Source organism: Tiliqua scincoides, chromosome 7 (genome assembly GCF_035046505.1).
Source record: "Tiliqua scincoides isolate rTilSci1 chromosome 7, rTilSci1.hap2, whole genome shotgun sequence".
Lineage (NCBI taxonomy): Eukaryota > Metazoa > Chordata > Lepidosauria > Squamata > Scincidae > Tiliqua > Tiliqua scincoides.
Window position 1 is genome coordinate 30,777,053 of NC_089827.1, and position 18,299 is coordinate 30,795,351.

The 18,299-nt window shown below is 43.4% G+C and overlaps 1 protein-coding gene across 1 annotated transcript in view; it reads right to left on the bottom strand.

Annotated features, from left to right (window-relative positions):
* The window catches only part of LOC136657115 (zinc finger protein 7-like), a 127,335-nt gene that overhangs the window by 79,008 nt on the left and 30,028 nt on the right, over positions 1-18,299 (bottom strand). The gene's annotated exons all lie outside the window — the stretch shown is intronic.

An 18,299-nucleotide genomic window follows, 5' to 3' on the forward strand; every position in this document is an offset into this window, starting at 1 on the left:
GTCTCTGGGGATCCTGCAAGCTTAACCCAGCAGGGAGTTGACCCCAGCTCCTGGGGAGACATCCAGACACCCAGAAGTGGGCCAGTGCCACCGACTCTCCAGCTGACAGCCCAAGGCCCTTCACAGGGAGTCCCAACCTGGCTAGTGGGATCCCGGACCGGCCAGCCCTGCCCAGCCTTTCTAACAAGCCTCTTGCAAGGAGGGCATCCATGGGGCAACCAAGCAGCCAGGCTGCCAACTAACAGGGGGTATCCTGCACTGTTCACCTACCTGGATCCATGCAGAAGCGCAACTCCTGTTAAGAAGTGTGGCATAACAAGGCCCTGATAAATGTAAACACTCTCACCAGATTAAACCATTTGTGATAACCAGCAACAGCTGCAGTTAGGGAATCACAAACATCACTCATAAACTTGGAGAGAATAATATCAGAGGGGATAAGGTCAGAAGGGATCCAAGAATCAAGGTAATGATTCCGAATATCAAAGTGTGCTGGGCAAAGAAAGAGTATATGAAACAAAAAATCAGGAGTCTCATGACAAAAGAGACAGAGCCTTTTCTCCCGTGGAATGTTAAAAAAACGGCCAGAATGAACTGCCAACGGGAAAATATTGAGGCGAGCTAACATAGGCTCGTCTATGTAACGGATTGGTTACAATAAAAATAATTAGATGCATGATTAAAGGATGGGGCCAAACCAAGGGAAAGAGGGGAACAAACAGAATTGAGACTATTACTTAGATAATTGAATTCAAATGCTAAGAGCTTGTCTTTTATCAATGAATATGCTCTTGGAAGACTCATATCTGCCAGGGATTCTAATGAGAGGTCAAGAGAAGCAAGTTTATTTTCTATCAGCCGAAACCAAGAAGAAAAGTAAGAATCTCTTAACAAATCATATAATAAGGAACCGGAATGAGAATTTAAAAACAGCTTAAGCCAATATTTAAAAGTAAGTAACCAGGCTGTAGTAGTTGGAAGATGGATACCTAATTCTAGGATAATTGTGGAAACATGAATTAAATTTGGAATCCCTAGAATTCTAGAAAAAAAAGATGCTGCGATCTGATCAATATCCTTATTAATTACTTTAATCCAAATTGGGGCACCATAAAACAAATGAGAAAGAATTTTGGACTGAAAGATCTGGATAGCAGCAGGAACATACTGGTTACCTTCATTATAAAAAATTGCTTTAAGTTGGGGAGAAAGAGATGACGTGATAGCTTTCTTATGAAGAGACCAAGAAAGTTTATAATGAAATATAAGACCCAAATATTTATAAGACTGGACTTGGTTATATATATTTGGACCTATCGTCCATGTTATAGGGGACCAAGAGTGGGAAAACACCATAATTTGAGTTTTGTTTGAATTGATTGTTAGGTCATTTAGTGTACAGTACTCCTGAAATTTAGCCAAGATGCAGCAAAGTCCAGATTTAGTTAGAGATAATAGTACTGCATCATCTGCATACAAGAGAGTAAAGACAGGGACCCCGTTTAGAACCGGAGTAGATTGAGTAGAAGAAGAAAGAAAAGAAGGTAAATCAGATAGAAATAAATTGAATAATAAGGAAGCAAGGATACAACCCTGGCTGACACCATTGTGAATAGGAAATCTGTCAGTGAGAATATTAGAATTTGGGATCTGAACCTGACAAAAATTTTGAGAGTGTAATTGACGTAGCAGGAATAATAAATGCAAGTCTATTCCCCATTTAAGTAGTTTGGACCATAAAAGGTCTCTATTCACAGAATCAAAAGCACCTTGGAGATCAACAAATGCAGCAAAAAAGTTAGCTTTGTTATAAATAAAATACTTCTCTGCTAAATAAGTCAACGTAAAAATATGATCAAGGGATCCTGCCCGAAAACCAATCTGTTCCTTTCTGGGGAGGTTTTTAGAAATTGCCCAGGAAGAGAGTTTTGTTAAAAGATACTTTGAATACAATTTTCCAATGTTTGATAATAAACTTATTGGGCAATAATTTGAAGGTGATGAAGGGACATCTTTTTTGTAGACTGAAATGAGAGTAGATGTCAACCAGGCATCAGGAAAACGACCTGTGGAATTAACCAAGGTAAAAAAGGATGCAAGTGGTTCTGCCCACCAATTGGGATTATTAGACAAAGTCTCATTCAAAATGTTATCGGGCCCAGGAGCTTTACCGGGTTTTAAAGAAAGAATTAACTCATGTATTTCATTAGGGGAAACTGGAGGCCATTCCAAGAGATCCTGTGGAGTACTGCTGGGAAGTTGAATTGGGGACAAAGATGATAATTTTTTTGAAAAAAAGTCAACCCAGGTAACTGCAGAGATAGATGGAAGCAAATTTGAAATTGAACAGGTTGATCTGGAAACTAAAGTCCAAAAGGCCCTTTGATTATGGGAAATAATTGCAGAATGTAATTGGTCCCACTTACGCAGAGCATACTGATGTCTTTTCTCATCAAATAATTCATAGCATGTTCTGCGTAAATAAAAATAGTCTCTTAAAAAAGATGGGATTGGATGAGAACGAATGAAAAAAAAGAGAGCATATTTGTTTCTTTAATTGCCAACAATCAGCATCAAACCAAGAATTATGGTTAAAAGGAACCCTGGATGGTTGTGAGGAACTAGAGAAACTAAGAAAATTAACTAGAGAATCAATTAAAGAATCGTAATCTCTTATAGCTGAGGATATAAAAAAAAGAAAAAGAAAGAAGGTTACGGATGAGAACAATAGTCTCTGGGTGACTAGTCCACTGAGAAAAAGCTTGTTGTGAAGTAAGATCGACCGGAGTTAGAAGGAAATGAAGAAGAGTGGGGCACATCATGGGGAAAAGAAAATGTTAATAAAAGTGGAAGGTGATCTCCCTCATAACGATGGCCCACTGAGAAATCAGAGAGGAAAGGTAAGAGATCAGGGGAAACAAGGGCATAATCAATAACACTCGGGCCTCTCACTGAAAAATGAGTAAACTCTCCTGGGGAATCATTACCTCTAGCACCATTTAATATAACTACATTAGCAGAGGCACATAAATCGACAAAGGAAGCAGCATAACTATTAAAGGATAAATCTTTGGAAACCCTTGGAAGATGAAGCCAAGGAGGGATTTGGTCATCCATAAACCAGTTCATATGTTGGACTAGCGCAGAATTACTGGGGCCAATTCTAGTATTAAGGTCCCCTAATTCTAGTATTAAGGTCCCCTATTATTATCAGCAAAGCAGAAGGAAAAGCTTTTAAATTTTCTTCTATAAGTTTTTCAAGAGATTCCCATAGATTGGAGGGAGTAATAGCAGCAGGGGGGATATACACATTAAACAGCAAATTCTTAAAAAAAATTTATCTGTAAAAGAAAAATTTGACAATTTGACAATTGAATTGGTATATGAGAAAAGGAAAAAGGTGATGATAACTTTACAAGACAACAAAGTCCAACACGTGGACGTCCCAAAATATTATTTTTGAAAGCGGGTAAATGGTAGGGAGTACAACCAGGAATGGACGGGGAAGACAAAGACCATGTCTCCTGAAATAAAATTACATCAAAAGTTTTCAGAAAATTGATGAAATCTTTATCTGAAGCTTTTCTGGACCACCCCGAAATGTTCCATGAAATTATAGTAATAGTCATAACGTTATGCAAGGAAGGAGAACAACAATCAGTTGACTAACGGGGAGAGGGGAAAGCAGAATGACTTTTAGGGGAAGCTTGAGGATCGTGTGAAACCTCTAGCTGAGTTATAATTGAGTTAGGAGGAGTGATCTGAAAGGAGGGCCAGATGTAAATTTATTAATCTCATTGTTTTTTAACGTACTGGAACCAATAAAATCAAAATTTAAAGGCAGGGGATATTGAGAGGAAGCATCAATTAAACGAAAAGAGTCAGATAAAGAACTTTTCTTAATACTACAAGTAGGAAAAAGGGATGTATGTGAAAGGGGCATCGGATTCGGGTTAGAGGGAACAACTGGAAGGGATAGAACATCATTTGGATTCAAAGCATCAGTAGAGATTTCTAAATTCGACATTCTAGGCATTGGAGAAGGCTGACTAAAACAAGGATCATCCGGTCCTACAGAAGAATTAGGCAACAGGTTTGTTTTAGAAAATGCAATTTCTGGTTTATCAGCCTCCAAAGGGCAAGGAAGGGGAAATAATTTGGAAGCAGACAAAGAGCAATCCAAAAGGGGTATAGTAGAGGAACCATTCTTTGCCGGAGACTGTGCTGACGGAGGAACGTCCATATTTCCTCCTTGGAGAGATGTTTGTGATTCCCTAACTGCAGCTGTTGCTGGTTATTTATCCGAGATCCTTAAAGTAACGCTGTTAGAATTTAAATAATTCTAGTATCTTGTTTAAATTGTTGAGTGTTATGCAAATTGTCATGTCAATTGTAAAGTACAATTGTTAATCGTTTGATATGCCAATAAAGGTTTCAGGAAAAAAAAAACACCATTTGTGCAAGCCAATCTCCAGGACTCAGCACCTTCTTTCTCTTATGAGTAAGTTGACCACTCCCCCCACACCAACCCCAAGCATGGACCTCACACTGCCCCACCACCTTCTAACTTACCTTTGCAAGTCCAGGGATGGGGAAATATTACTAAGGCTCCCCCTCTCCCCTCTGCGTCTCCTCCAACCAATTGCTGCCTTCAGCCCTTTCTGGGCTTCTTTGGCCGTCTCTGAGCTCCCGCAGTTCTTGTAAGACCTCAATGGGCTGCATGAACTACAGGAATCTGTGATCCAATCTCCTGTTTCCTCTGGCAGGGCCAAAGCAATACTGCACCTTCCACCTGGTATTTCCAGCCCCAGCTGTCCTCACCCAGCTATAGGACAAATGCTGAACTGACTGGGATACTGGGACAGGTGGCAACCAGGACTGTCCCAGGAAAAATTGGGACATATGGTCACCCTAGGTCAGCAGCGGACCTCCCCAGCCCCGCACCTGGGGCAAAGGTCTGCAATGGCGCCCCCCATGAACTTTCACTGCCCCCTGCACTAAAATCCGCACACCCCCACTCAACCTGAGGTTCACGGAGCCACGCACGACCTCCACCCGTGTTGGGGAAGCATCTCTGAGGTTCCCCAATGAGGTTCCACCTCTGTCAGGAGCCTTAGAGAGGCTTCCATGGGGCCCTAGTGCCTCGCACCTGGGGCTTTTGCCCCATCGGACCTTATGGTAGGTTCGCAACTGCCCTAGGTCTTCTGTTTATTTTTTCTTCTTTTCTTTTTCCTAAATAATACACAATTTCTACTAGAACTGAATGGGAGTTGATTGTCATGAATATTTTATGAAAATCATCCCACCCCTGTTTCAGCAACCTTTTAGAGGAACTGCAGTGTTTATAGCACCAATACCTATTCAGAGTGAGGGCAAAGCCTCCTGCCCTTACTCCAAATCAATGAGTTGGTCAGCAACACCAAACCTGACTGGCTGCATAACTATGCTGTGGTATCATGACATAATCATACTGGCTATGTGTTACTCTTTTGGCTGGGATCTCCTAACCAAGATGAAAAAAAAAAAATCCCCTTAAAATTTTTTTAATGAAATGGTGCTCAAGGGGCTGCTGATTGGTCAGCAAGAACAAGGGTGTCCCTCAAAGCACTTGTTGCTGTGAAAATTTTGTGGGCCCTAGCACCAGTGCTCTGCCAGTGCTGGCCGGTGCTGGGCTAGCAGTGGTGGAGCACTGGAACTCCGCCACTCGGCAGTCGCATGAATCACCGAGTTAGGTGGGGGCATAGGGGGAGCTGGGGAGGAGGCGTTCCAGGGTGGGGGAAGGTTGAGGGAAGGTGGAGAGAGGGTGTGTTTTGCAATCCTGCCGACTACGCCAATTTGTCCCCTCCGATTCAACCTATCCTGCCAACTACGCCAATTTGTCTTGCCCATATATGTTCCGTCTCCCAATACCCAGTTTTTTGACTAATTAACACGTCCTTCTCTCTAGAAACAACAGCTGTGGTGTACAAAGGAATGAACACAGAACTTATCTATAGCAATTAACCAAATTTATTGCTATAAACACATACACTCCCTGCACTTCCTCTTGCCTCCCCAAAACTTCACTTAACTCAGTGGGTAAAGGTCCAAAGCCTCCAGTCCAAGTCCACTCCAGCTCAAAAGCACAGTCCAGACTTCCCAGTCCAATCCTTCCCGTAGCAGTCCACTGCAGCAGAGTCCTTTCCTCTGTGTCAGAGTCCTCCAGGAGGGTCTTGGCAGTCTTCTTCTCCCACAGGTCCTGGTCCATCCGTGTCCCATAGGTCTGGGGTCCTGTTGGGCTTTGCTCCTTCTGAAGCTGCCTTTTATCCTACAGCCCCCTTGTTAAGTCCAAATTAGGCTCAGGTGAGCCATCCCTTCAGTCCATGTCCATTCAAAGTCCCATCAAGGTCAAATGAAGCTCAGGTGTCCATTGGCCTTGATTGATTACAGCTGTGGAGCCAGCCCTGCCCTTCCCAGAGCTGTCAACCAGCTGTCAAAACATGGGAATCACACCACATCAGCCACTTGATGATCTTCTGATCTTCCATTACAGGGTGGGGAGGAGGCATTCCAGGGGGAGGGAGCGAGGTGGGAGGGAGGCGGGATGGGTGGAACTTTGCTCCACCTAATCCAGAGCCTCTGTGTCAGGCTGGCTGCCTGATACGGAGGCTCTGAATTCTACAGCGACCTTCTGGTCATCCTACTAACTCCAATCAAGTAACCCCATTGCAGGGGCTGCTCCTCAGGAGAACCCTAGCCCAGTGGCTAGGGTTCGCATCACACTCCATGCAGTGCACAGGGCAACACCCAGGTGGCAGGCGTGTTGATGTACCATCACTCAGCCCCCACTGGTTTTTTGGCTGTACCTTTTGATAGAACAAAGATAGAACACATTCTGCATGAAATTACGCATTGATTGATATATAACATGATGGTATTATTCTTCCAAACTGTGATTTTAGTCACTAGTGGTGTCACCCCCTCCCCAGGGTGTCAACTTACTAACACCTTATTGCAACAGTTCTCAAACTTTTAGCACTGGGACCCACTTTATAGAATGACAAACTGTCCAAGACCCACCAGTAGTGATGTCATGGTGGAAGTGACATCATCAGGCAAATTAAAATAAATAAGTATAAATAATTAAAGTAAAACAAATAATTAAATAAGCAGAAGCCAGCCCTGTTCCACCAAGTGAATTTCCTCTATAGCCTTCATGCAATAACACGTCCCCTCCAAAATCAGTAAGGTTTGCAGCCCTACCCAGTGCCCAGTTCAATTTAAGAACTTCTGTTTAAACCAGATCACTGTCAGGTTCCAACCTGGCTTTGCAAGTCTCAAAAAAGTTCACCATATCAGCTGAAGCCTGTTTTGATCCTTTTTAGTGGGGGGGGGGGAGGTTGCCTTCTGGAGCATTTGCTAAGCTCCAATTCCATCAGATCAAGACCATTCTGGTGGCTTCACATTCCCCTTTGCCTGGCCTGAACAGCAGCCAAGACACGTTAGCTTACTCGTGAGTAAATGTGACCCCGTGGCCTAGTTTCGCTTTCTATAGGGCTCAATACATTCATCTGCTTGGAGGGAGGGACTTCCTTCCCAAGTGTTTTTGGGGGCTGTATTCATTGGATCAGGACCATTCTGGTGTCTTTGGATTCCTCCCAGCCTACCCTTTCCAATGGATTAAGGCAAGTTCGCCTACTTGTGAGTAAACACGGGATACAACTCAGTTTCACTTTCCATTTTGCACCATGCATTTTTTGGTTTCCGGTTTTTTGGCCATAACTTTTGATAGAAAGTAGATGTTTCACTCCGGTGTTCTGTATTGCATCCCACTAGAAATTCCGCATCCAATGGTACATAACATGATATATACCATAATATATAGTTATTATTATATTATATATATACCGCGAGTTTAGCATGTCACCCCTCAGTGCACGTCACCCCCCTGTGCGCGTCACCCGGTGCAGCCCGCACCACCCGCATCCCCCTAGCGACGCCACTGGAAGAGCCTCAGCAAACAGCCACTAACAAAGACACTGTACTGTGGTGAAAGGGGACAGTTACTCTCTCACTGTTAAATACAAGAGGAGCACCTCTTGAAAAAGAGCTTTTTTTGCCCAGTTAGCAGGACGTTTATATCTACACATTCACCCTGCCCATTTCCCCCTCCCCATCTCAGGCAATTCCTGCACACAAATGCCTTATACAGTATTCCCCTTGTTTCGGTCTATTTCATTCCAAGTAATCTGTGTAATCCCACCCAGTATGCTGTCTACCAATCTTTGGGGTGGGTTTCAGGTGTCTAAGACTATTTTCCTTTTGGACATTGCAACAGGCTCAAAGATAAGGCTTGAGATAAGGCACAAGGAAAACCAGTATCAGATGTTGCAGACCTCTGATGTGATTTGGAAGAGACACAAGAGCTTATTTTTATGATTTGTTTTGTCTTGCATGCTGATCTCCCCTGAAGCACAAATTAGATTTAGGACCCTGTATAACTATGAGCCTTGACCAAAAATGTACAGGCAATATTCAGTCAAGAAACTAGAAATGCAGTTAATGCAACAAGAGGCTCACATTAGAATGTGTGAGCATGGAGGAGGATTAAATGGATCAGCCTCTGAAGAAAATCACGGTATTCCCAGCTCCAAGAAGCATAAAATGGAGGAATCTACTTGTGGGAAGATATTGGTTGCCCAGAAAGAAAAAGTAGCCCTGTATACTTTTCACAGAAATGATTTTCTGCTCACAGTGCTCTAACCCCATCTTGTAGCGTGGTGGAAATAATTTGCCATAAGAGCTTGCCAGTTTATTTCAATTTTCAAAGAACACAAAGTTTTCCTACTCTGCTCCTTGGAGGAGCCAAATGCAGAATTCCATGTTGGCAGAAGTCATAACAGAACAGTTGGTACCTGGCCCATGAGTTTTCCATCTAGTCTGTTTCTAGTCTATGGATGTTGAAGTCTCCACCATCTCAAGCAAAGTTCTTCCATGACCCTGCAGTTTGTACAATTATTTCCCCAAAACCTTCCTTACAATGATGCTACATGATCATCGGGGGGGGGGGGGGGAATTGCAGGAGAAATGACAGCCACCAAGAGTAGGGCCATTGCTGCCATGGTGAAACAGGTGGTAGTAACATGGGGAAGCCAGGAGCTGTCTCCACCTCTTTTACCCTTTAACCTTCCCCACAATTTCAATAAAGTGTTCTCAGTTGAAATCTTTTTTACTCTGCCCTAATACTGTTCATTATTTAATGGGGCCCCTGCAATGTTCCTAATAATGTTCATTATTTAATGGGGTCCCTGCAAAGGCACCAGGGCCTTTGAGAGGAATTTTATCAGGGGGTACAAACTTTCATTTGGGCCCCTTCCCAAAGGGTAAACAAGGTGGGAGGGCAACAATGGGGGGACGGACACACAGAATAAATAAATAAATAAATAAATAAATAAATAAATAAATAAATAAATAAATAAATAAAAGAGGATACGGAAGTGCATTTGATTTGAACATATTTGTTTATACTATAATGCAGATGTAAAAGAATTAACAATACAGATAAGGAGAAATAATTCACACTGTTTCTCGTCATCATTTTAGTGGAGGGTTCCTTCTTCTGCTTATATCTCCTTTTGGTTAAATGGAAAGCACACAGGGAGTACGGGAAAGGTTTCGGAGGCGAGTTGGCTGTATTGAGCTCAGGGCCCCCTCCTCTGGCTCCAAAAGCCTCCCCCTTTTGGACCTGAGGCCCAGGTACAAATTACCCCCTTTACCCCCCTCTCCTAGGCCCTGCATGGCACCTACTAACTCAGTAGTAAGCACCTACTAACTCTGGTAATATGATTATGGTGGGATGTCCTGCTGGGTAAGTATAGCAACAGAATTATAGTAACTAGCTTCACACACTAGGCATTTTTTAGGTATTCGCAGTAAAAAAATCTCTGAGGATGTGGGCCTTGTCTTGGAACAGGGCCCCACTTTGAGAACATAATCCTGAGGAAATCCCATGTGACCACCTCTACCATTGACAAGTGAATGCAGAAATGCTTTCCTATAGCTGGCTAAGCCCTGGTCTATATTGCTGCTTAGTTACATGTATGGATTTCAACTTTGTATAATAATATTGTTAATTGTAACTTTGAGGAGGGAGTGATTTTATTATAATGTAATTTTTGAGTGCTTTTTCAATTATCAGCCAGAGAAGTCACCTAAGCCTTTCTCAGTTTGTTCCCTCAGAACAGTTCCCTTCATCAGTTACGACAGTAAACAAAAAACTCAGCAGCCCATTAATCTTGGCTTTTGCCATTAGAAAGCCTGATGTTTTCCACCTATTTTCCTGATTGGCTCTTAGAGGTATGATTCCTCTCCCCTCCTTTCTTATTACAAATTGCTGCCTTCTGAGCCCATCATGATTTGCCATTGCGGCATATGAATCAACCAGAGTTTGAACTAAAAGAAAGTACATGGTGGCTGGTCTTCATTTTTAATTCTTTTCCCCTCCCTTACCTTATAAATTAGATGACCTTCTAAACAGTTAATCTCTCATATTATCCTTGGCCTTTTTTCATTGTCTTCTCTAGATATGCAGCACTTGTTGCTAATTATGTTACTGTAATGGAAAAGGGGTGCAAATGTGATACCTGTGTTATACTGAGACAGGCTATTAAGATCATCTTGCTAAGTACTATTGATGGGTGATGTACTTGCTAAGTACTAATGGTGGTGTGCGCCCCCCACACACACACCACATTGGATGGGCTTAGAAATAAGATGTGCAGCTTCCAGGGTCAGCCTAACCATGAGAACATCTGAAATACAGTAGAACCTCTTTAAGTTCTACCCAAGGGACTGGAGGAATTGGTCAACATAGGGAGGTGGTCAACATACTGAAAAATATGTAATACTGTACTTATAATATTTTTAGAGTCTTTATTACAGATATCATACCTATATATATACAGCAAAAATGCATTCAGAATTACATACATATGGTACATATACTATATGTGAATTATTATTCTTTTTTTTTTAAAAAAAGAGTCAATCCTGGTTTGTTTCTTATTTTTGTGTAAAGATAAGAAGAGAATGCACTATCAATGCTGGCTATCCTATTCAACATGCCTGGACATTTATTCATGGCATATGACTTCAATTGTTTTATCAGATGCCCAACATCCCCTTCCTCTGGAATCTCTGCGTCCATGTCGTCCTCACTTTCTTCTTCTCCAGGTGCATCCTTCACTTCTCTGCTGGGATGTACTTCAGACAATATTGCTTGGAATATTGTTTCTGGATCAGGTTCATTGCAGTTTCCGCTCTTACATTTGTCACTTTTCACAGGCTTCTATCAGGCATTGCTTTGAAAAAGAGTCCACACTCATCAACATTAAAAATGTCATCATCTTTGAAGCCTCTTGCAAAGCCCGGGAACTTAGTAATGAATTCTTCAACAACTTCTGCCGGAACTTCATTTGACTCACCACACAAGACTTTCTGGGAGATCTCGTGTTGCAGTTTAAATTTTTCAAGCCAACCACTTGATGCTTGGAAATCTTCTACTCCGAATTCCTGCACAAACTTCTTAGCAATTTCTTGGATCATTGGCCCTGAGATTCTGGTGTTCACTGTCCTCATTTGTTTGAACCAGCATAAAGTAGCTTCATTTACTTTATCAAGCGAAGTTTTCTTTCTTTTCCGCTGTAGCCTCGTTTTCCTTACTGTATCTCTCAAAGTACTCATCTTTACGTTTTTTGATGTTGCTAACTGTGGTCTAGCTTCCTTGTTAGCATTCAGTGGGCAACTTATGGAGAGTCAATTAATACTCTGTGCAATGGTCGAAGTGGTCAAGATACAACTTACAGAGGTGGTCAATATCTCTATAGGTTGGTCTCCCATAGTGTATATGCAGTGTCTGTCCATACTGTGAAAATTAGGTGGTGGTAAATATAGAGAGGTGAACAACTTTGGAGGTTCTACTGTAGTTCACATGGAGTGGCAAACTGATGAGCCCTCCCCACCTCTCACCACCTTCTCCAGCCCACTGTTCTGCTGGGATCCACTCTGCATTCCACTTGCTAGGAGCAAGTTGAAAGAAATGATAGTATCCTGATCCCTCAAGTGCTGCTGAAGAAAGAAGTAGAAAAAAAGCAGCTGCAGATTCAAATAACTTCTCCCCACCTACTTGGTGACTCCTTGCTCCACCTCAATGTTGCCCATAGTGATTGACACCCTGGGGTGAAACCCTGGGGTTTCAGCTAGGGGTTTTTCCCAGCACTAACTGAATTGTGCCAGGACTTGCCGGCACAAAAACCGCCTAAGCTACATCTTAGTCACATCAGAAGTCACATCAGTCTTTTGGCCAAACACAAAGCACAACTTGCTGCAGATACAGCAATTGTGAGCCCCTCCAAGAGGCAGCACACTAAAATAGGATTGCCAATTAGCTGGTATTTGACTATTCCAGTCAGTAAATACTGTGTCCTTTCAGCTATAGTGAGCCCGAGAGACCAGTCAACTCCAGGTTCTTCAGTCAAGTTTCACCCTGTTTTCATCTCTGATGCACAGATCTTTCCAGGCTCTAGGCTGAATCTGCCAAGTTATGTCTTGGCTCCACTCATGACCTGCCTGCATCTTCCAGCATCACTCTTGACCTGCTCTAGCCCTAGTTCTGCTTCTTACTAGCATAACTTCATGCATGTAGAAACTTAGCATGTCAGTAAGAAGGATTCAGGGATCAGTATCGACCTTATTCCCAATATGCTAATTTTCTTAATTCAGGAAGTCTTTATATATGGGTGGGACATTCAAACATGTATTTCCCCCCCCATTGCTACTGAAATAGTACAATCCAAGGTAAGTTTTACTGTTCCGTTTTGCTGACTATATTAACTGGGCACAAGTTGTAGCACTTTCAGGGACACCAGAGGATGTTCAGAAGACAAAAGGCACAATCCTAACCAATTTTCCAGCAGCAAGGTAAGGGCAATGCAGCTTCAATCAAATATTCCCTTGCCTTGAGAAGGGAATAATTGCACCCAACTGCATGTTGCAGCACATTGGCACAGCTATATCAGTGCTGGAAAGTTGGTTGGGAAAGTTGGTTAGGATTTGGGTCAAAGTCATATGGGAGGAAAGTACTTGAGATTCCGGGCACAAGTTGTGCTGCAGCCATCCATGTGTCATCTGCAGCCTTGCTTAATACAAGGCTGGCTTGGGTCTAAGCAGGGTTTGGATGGGAGGCTGCCTAGGAACTGTATGTATGTGATGGGGCTCGAGTCCTTGCCCAACCCCCACCTTACCTGGCAGCTGGCCAGCAACAGAACCACTGCACCACAGAACCCCTGCCCAGGGGACCCCAAGAGGCCATCCAGCCACCCCTCGGGACCCCACCGGGCGACCCCCAGAGACCCCCTTCACGAGGCAATCAGTATGCTTCCAAGTCCTGTGATGAAAGAAAAGAAAAGAAATAAATGAAATTGTGTCTTGCTCAGTTCAGAATCTTTTTTTATTGAATGCTGAGACTCGGCCTTCAGGAATGCAAAGAAATAACAAGAGAGTGCACCTGAGCACTCCGTGCATTTCCGTGCTCACTGAATAACGATTCCTTCCTCCCAGGCAAACCTAAGCTCTGACATTTTTCATCTTCTTTTTCTTTTTGTAAAGAATCGAAGCTCTGACTAAAGGCCTTGAACATTTGTAGGCAGAACAGTTCGAAAATAAACAATGGCTATGTGTTAACAGTTCTTGGCAAACCCGTAATTAATAGGATTGCGTGGGTGTGTATAACAGGTCTTTGGGATTAGATGTCCTTTCTGCATTTCACTGATGCAAAGTGAAAGTGCAGGGAAGTGAAGTGCAGGGAAGTTGGCAAAACACATTATGAGTGGCTAATACTCTGAGGTTACTCTGAGATCACAAGGCTACTAGAGATGTGCTGCTGAACATGAGTGGGTGCTGGGTGTCCCACAAATTTGTCACCCTAGTGGGAGTCTTGCTGTTGCATTGTGTGCAATCTGCAGAGCTCCAAATCCTTTTGGTTCACATCTGTGTATGATGTGGCAATGACAAAGTATCTGACACATAGCACATGAAGTAAAAATGTCAAGGGATCTCATGATTTTGAGCATACACCCAAAAGTGGGTGTGGTTACAGGCAAGAATATATTTTCATGACATCAGTGTCACATTTTTCAAAACTGTTCACTCTCCCTTTCTCAAATCATATTTTTAAACATTTTTAACATATATGCTTAAATGCATATACAGTAGAACCTCCAAAGTTGACCACCTCCTTAAGTTGACCTAATTTTCTAGAGCCTTGGGTTTTTCTAGACCTAATTTTCTAGAGCCTTTTTTTCCCCGTATGTTGACCACCCTCCTATGTTGACCAATTCCTCCAATCCCTTGGGTGGTCAACTTAAAGAGGTTCTACTGTAATGAAATTAATGGCCTAATCCTGTTTGGGCCATGAGCTGCCAGAATGCTCGTTCTGGTACCATAAGGTCTTTCATGGCTGTCCTGTGTCCTGCGGGTGTTCTGGCTGGGTCTACATGCCAATGGACTGAGGACACCCGCGCATGTTGGTAAGTTAGTGCAGGGGATTGAAAGGAGGTAGGGAACAGGGTGGAACGGGGAGAAGATAGGGTGGAGACAGGGAGGCAAATAGGGAGATTGGTGTTGCCAAATGAATAGCTGCCATGCACTCCTATTGAATAATTGCTACACTTGCTGTCCCACTACTCCCAGTGCTGGTGGTCCAGACTCCACTAGCTAGGACCCCAAAGAAGGTGCAACACATACAGGAGCTTTCCACTGGGTTCCTGCAACATATAGGCTCTCTGTTCACGTTCACTCTGGCCATCATAACTGTAAATGGATAAGAGGCTGGTCTGCCATCTGCTTTCTCTTTCTGCGCTCCAGCCAGAGTGGAGAGGCCACTTTCAACCTGTGCATGTCCCACCTAGAGCTATGTCAAGCTTTGCAAGAACACAGATCAAAATAATCTCTGGAATATAAGTTTGAGCCAAACCAAGGTTTGCACAAAGCAGCATAAAGGAATCAGGTGCCCCCAATAATTGGATGTAAATCTGCCTTCGGATCCCAAATTTCCCCTGCTGAAACTTGGTGGAAATTGATATGCTGGTCTTTGTTTTGCAAATTGCAATGCACAAGCTTGTCCAAATCAGGCTGCGGCACACAGACAGGGCTCTTGTGTCTGTGTCTTGTGTCTTAAATGTACCATGTTGTCAGAAGGATCGCTTGACTGCCCGACTCTCTGTTGTTTCTGAGCCAAGAGCCTCTGGAAGGTCATCAGGAACGATGGTTTGTGATGATGCTGGCACATTTTTAATTTTGTCTCATTATAGCTCCTGTTAAGACTGCATTACAATAATTGCTTTAGTTCTGCTATGGTATTTTTCAGGTCCTTTAATGTAACTGTCAGCTAAGTTTGTAGGAAACTCACCCATGCCAGGAAAGCAGGAGAAAAGCCTTGTTCTTGGCCAACAAACACAGCATTCATTTGTGACAGAGGGAAGCTAAGGGACTGATTAGAAAGAATCAAGCCTGGTTCATCCATTGGACAGCTGGAACATTTGTGCTGGGAATGGGCCTGACATAGGGCTGACCCCCACCCTGTCAGCAGCTGGGCTGGCAACCCACCACTGTACAGGAGTCAGTTGCATCTGCTTTGAAGCCAGCATGGCTCAGAGGATGGCCAAATGCAGTCAGAGAAGACACGGTTTATGTGACCATATGAATAAAGCAAATGGGACCTCTGAATTACCTATCACCTTTACAGGTTAATTAATGCGCAATGTAAAACATATAAAACTGTACCTTTTCATAGAACACAGATATGTCAATGTGGTTTGTTTCATTGCATTCTGAATGAAATTACGCATTGATTGATATATAACATGATGGTATTATTCCTCCAAACTCTGATTTTAGTGATTTTGAAAACTTGTAGAGTCACACACACACCCCTTGTCAACTTACTAATACCTTATTGTAGCAGTTCTCAAACTTTTAGCACTGGGACCCACTTTTTAGAATGACAATCTGTCCAGGACCCATTGGAAGTGATATCATGGCCAGAAGTGCAAATTAAGCAAATTAAAATAAATCAAGCAAATTAAAATAAATAATTATAAATAATTAAAATTAAATAAATAATTAAATAAGGGGGAGCCAGCCCTGTTCCACCAAGTGAATTTTGTCTGTAACCTGCCTGCAATGACACCCCCCAAAAAGAATCTGGGAGATATTCAGTCCTCCCCAGTACCCAGTTTAAATTTATTCTATTTCAAATATTTCAAGATAAAGACATAAGAACATAAGAACAGTCCCACTGGATAGGCCCATCTAGTCCAGCTTCCTGTATCTCACAGCGGCCCACCAAATGCTCAGGGAGCACACCAGATAACAAGAGACCTGCATCCTGGTGCCCTCCCTTGCATCTGGCATTCTGACATAGCCTATTTCTAAAATCAGGAGGTTACACATACACATCATGGCTTGTAACCCGTAATGAATTTTTCCTCCAGAAACTTATCCAATCCCCTTTTAAAGGTGTCCAGGCCAGATGCCATCACCACATCCTGTGGCAAGGAGTTCCACAGACCAACCACACACTGAATAAAAAAGAAATATTTTCTTTGTCTGTCCTAATCCTCCCAACATTCAATTATAGTGGATGTCCCCTGGTTCTGGTGTTATGTGAGAGTGTAAAGAGCATCTCTCTATCCCAGGGGTGCTCAATAGGTGGATCGCGATCTACCGGTAGATCACGAGGCAAAATGAGTAGATCGCGGAGTGCCGTCCCCCCCTTCCTCTGGGAGGAAACGCTGGGAGTAAGGCCCATTGTACTCAATGGGGCTTACTCCCAGGTAAGTGTGGCTAGGATTGCAGCCTCACAGCCTAATCCTAGGCATGTCTACTCAGGAGTAAGTCCTGTTATACTCAGTGGGGCTCAAAGTACACCAACATACATTATACACATAAATGTTATATGTTATGATGGCGCGAACATTGTAAAAAAAACTCTGGTAGATCTCCGGGCCTTGTTGGATTTCAAAGTAGCTCTTGAGCCAAAAAAGTGTGAGCACCCTATCCTTGAGCAAAAAAGTGTGAGCACTCTATCCACTTTTTCCTCCCCATACATAATTTTGTATGCCTCAATCATGACACAAAAAGTGGGCTTCGGTGAGAACAATACATACATGCATGCTTGCATGCATGCTTGCATGCATACATACATATAGGCAGGCAGACAGACATAACAGGGGTGGGAACTCAAGTCAGGTGACTCGAGTTCAAGTCATGAAAATCAGCATTTTTCACTGACTCAGGGACACTTAAATCATGTGCACGAAAGACTTGGCAAAACACTTGAGTCAAGGACCCCTGACTCAGAATTCAGTCCCCACGCATGCAGACTCAAGTCTTTCTGTGTCTGGGTGTGTTTTTGTGGTGTGAAAAACCTTGTGGGGCCATTATTCAGACCAGGCGAGCATCAGGGAAGTTTTAGCCAGGAGGCAGGAGGTCTGGTCTAGAGGGTAGAGCCTCTGTTTTCCCGAAGATAACATCAGAAGGTAGCCAGTTCGAGAACACCAGCAGCTCCCTGAACAGCGAGACCTTGAAGCTGACAAGCTGACAAGCTGAGCCGAGTTATTCCATCTGCTTTGGCTGCCCTCCATGAAGGCAGCTGCTTGTCAGCCTGTGTGGGAGGCACTGGAGGCCAGAAGAGAGATCAGACCAGGAAGATCCAACTGAAATGTTGTGCGGTTGTTGAAAGAGAGAACCGTTTATGATTGTCAAAATCCCCTTGAGGGCTTTAGAAATGCCTGCCTATATAAACCGCCTTGAATAAAGTCAGAGGAGTAATCCGATGACCAGAAAGGCAGTCACTGATGGTCGGATTCAGCAGACAGAGGAGTGAGGAGATGGTAAGGTGGCTTTGCAGATGCAGTTTAATCTGGTCAGGTTCTTTACATTCATGGGTTCCTGTTACATCAGATGTGGACCCCAGCATGAGCGCCTCCTGTTCTTAGTCACAGAAGTGCCAGTCCAATCCCAGGCCCCAGTGTTAGTTATGTGGTAGTCCAGGTTGATGCCAGGCAGTAGGCAGTCAGTGGGGGTGATGTGGTGGCTCAGTGCCCCCTGTCTGGGAATAGGAGACAGTGCAGGCTGGTAGGGAGTTCCAAGGGGGGATCTGGTCTGCCTGGCATCTGCCTGTTCTTGCTGACCCTCACCTGGTCAGTTCTAACCCTGGATGGACAGGGGCCCTGGGTGCTCCCAGGACCGGTTCTCACTTC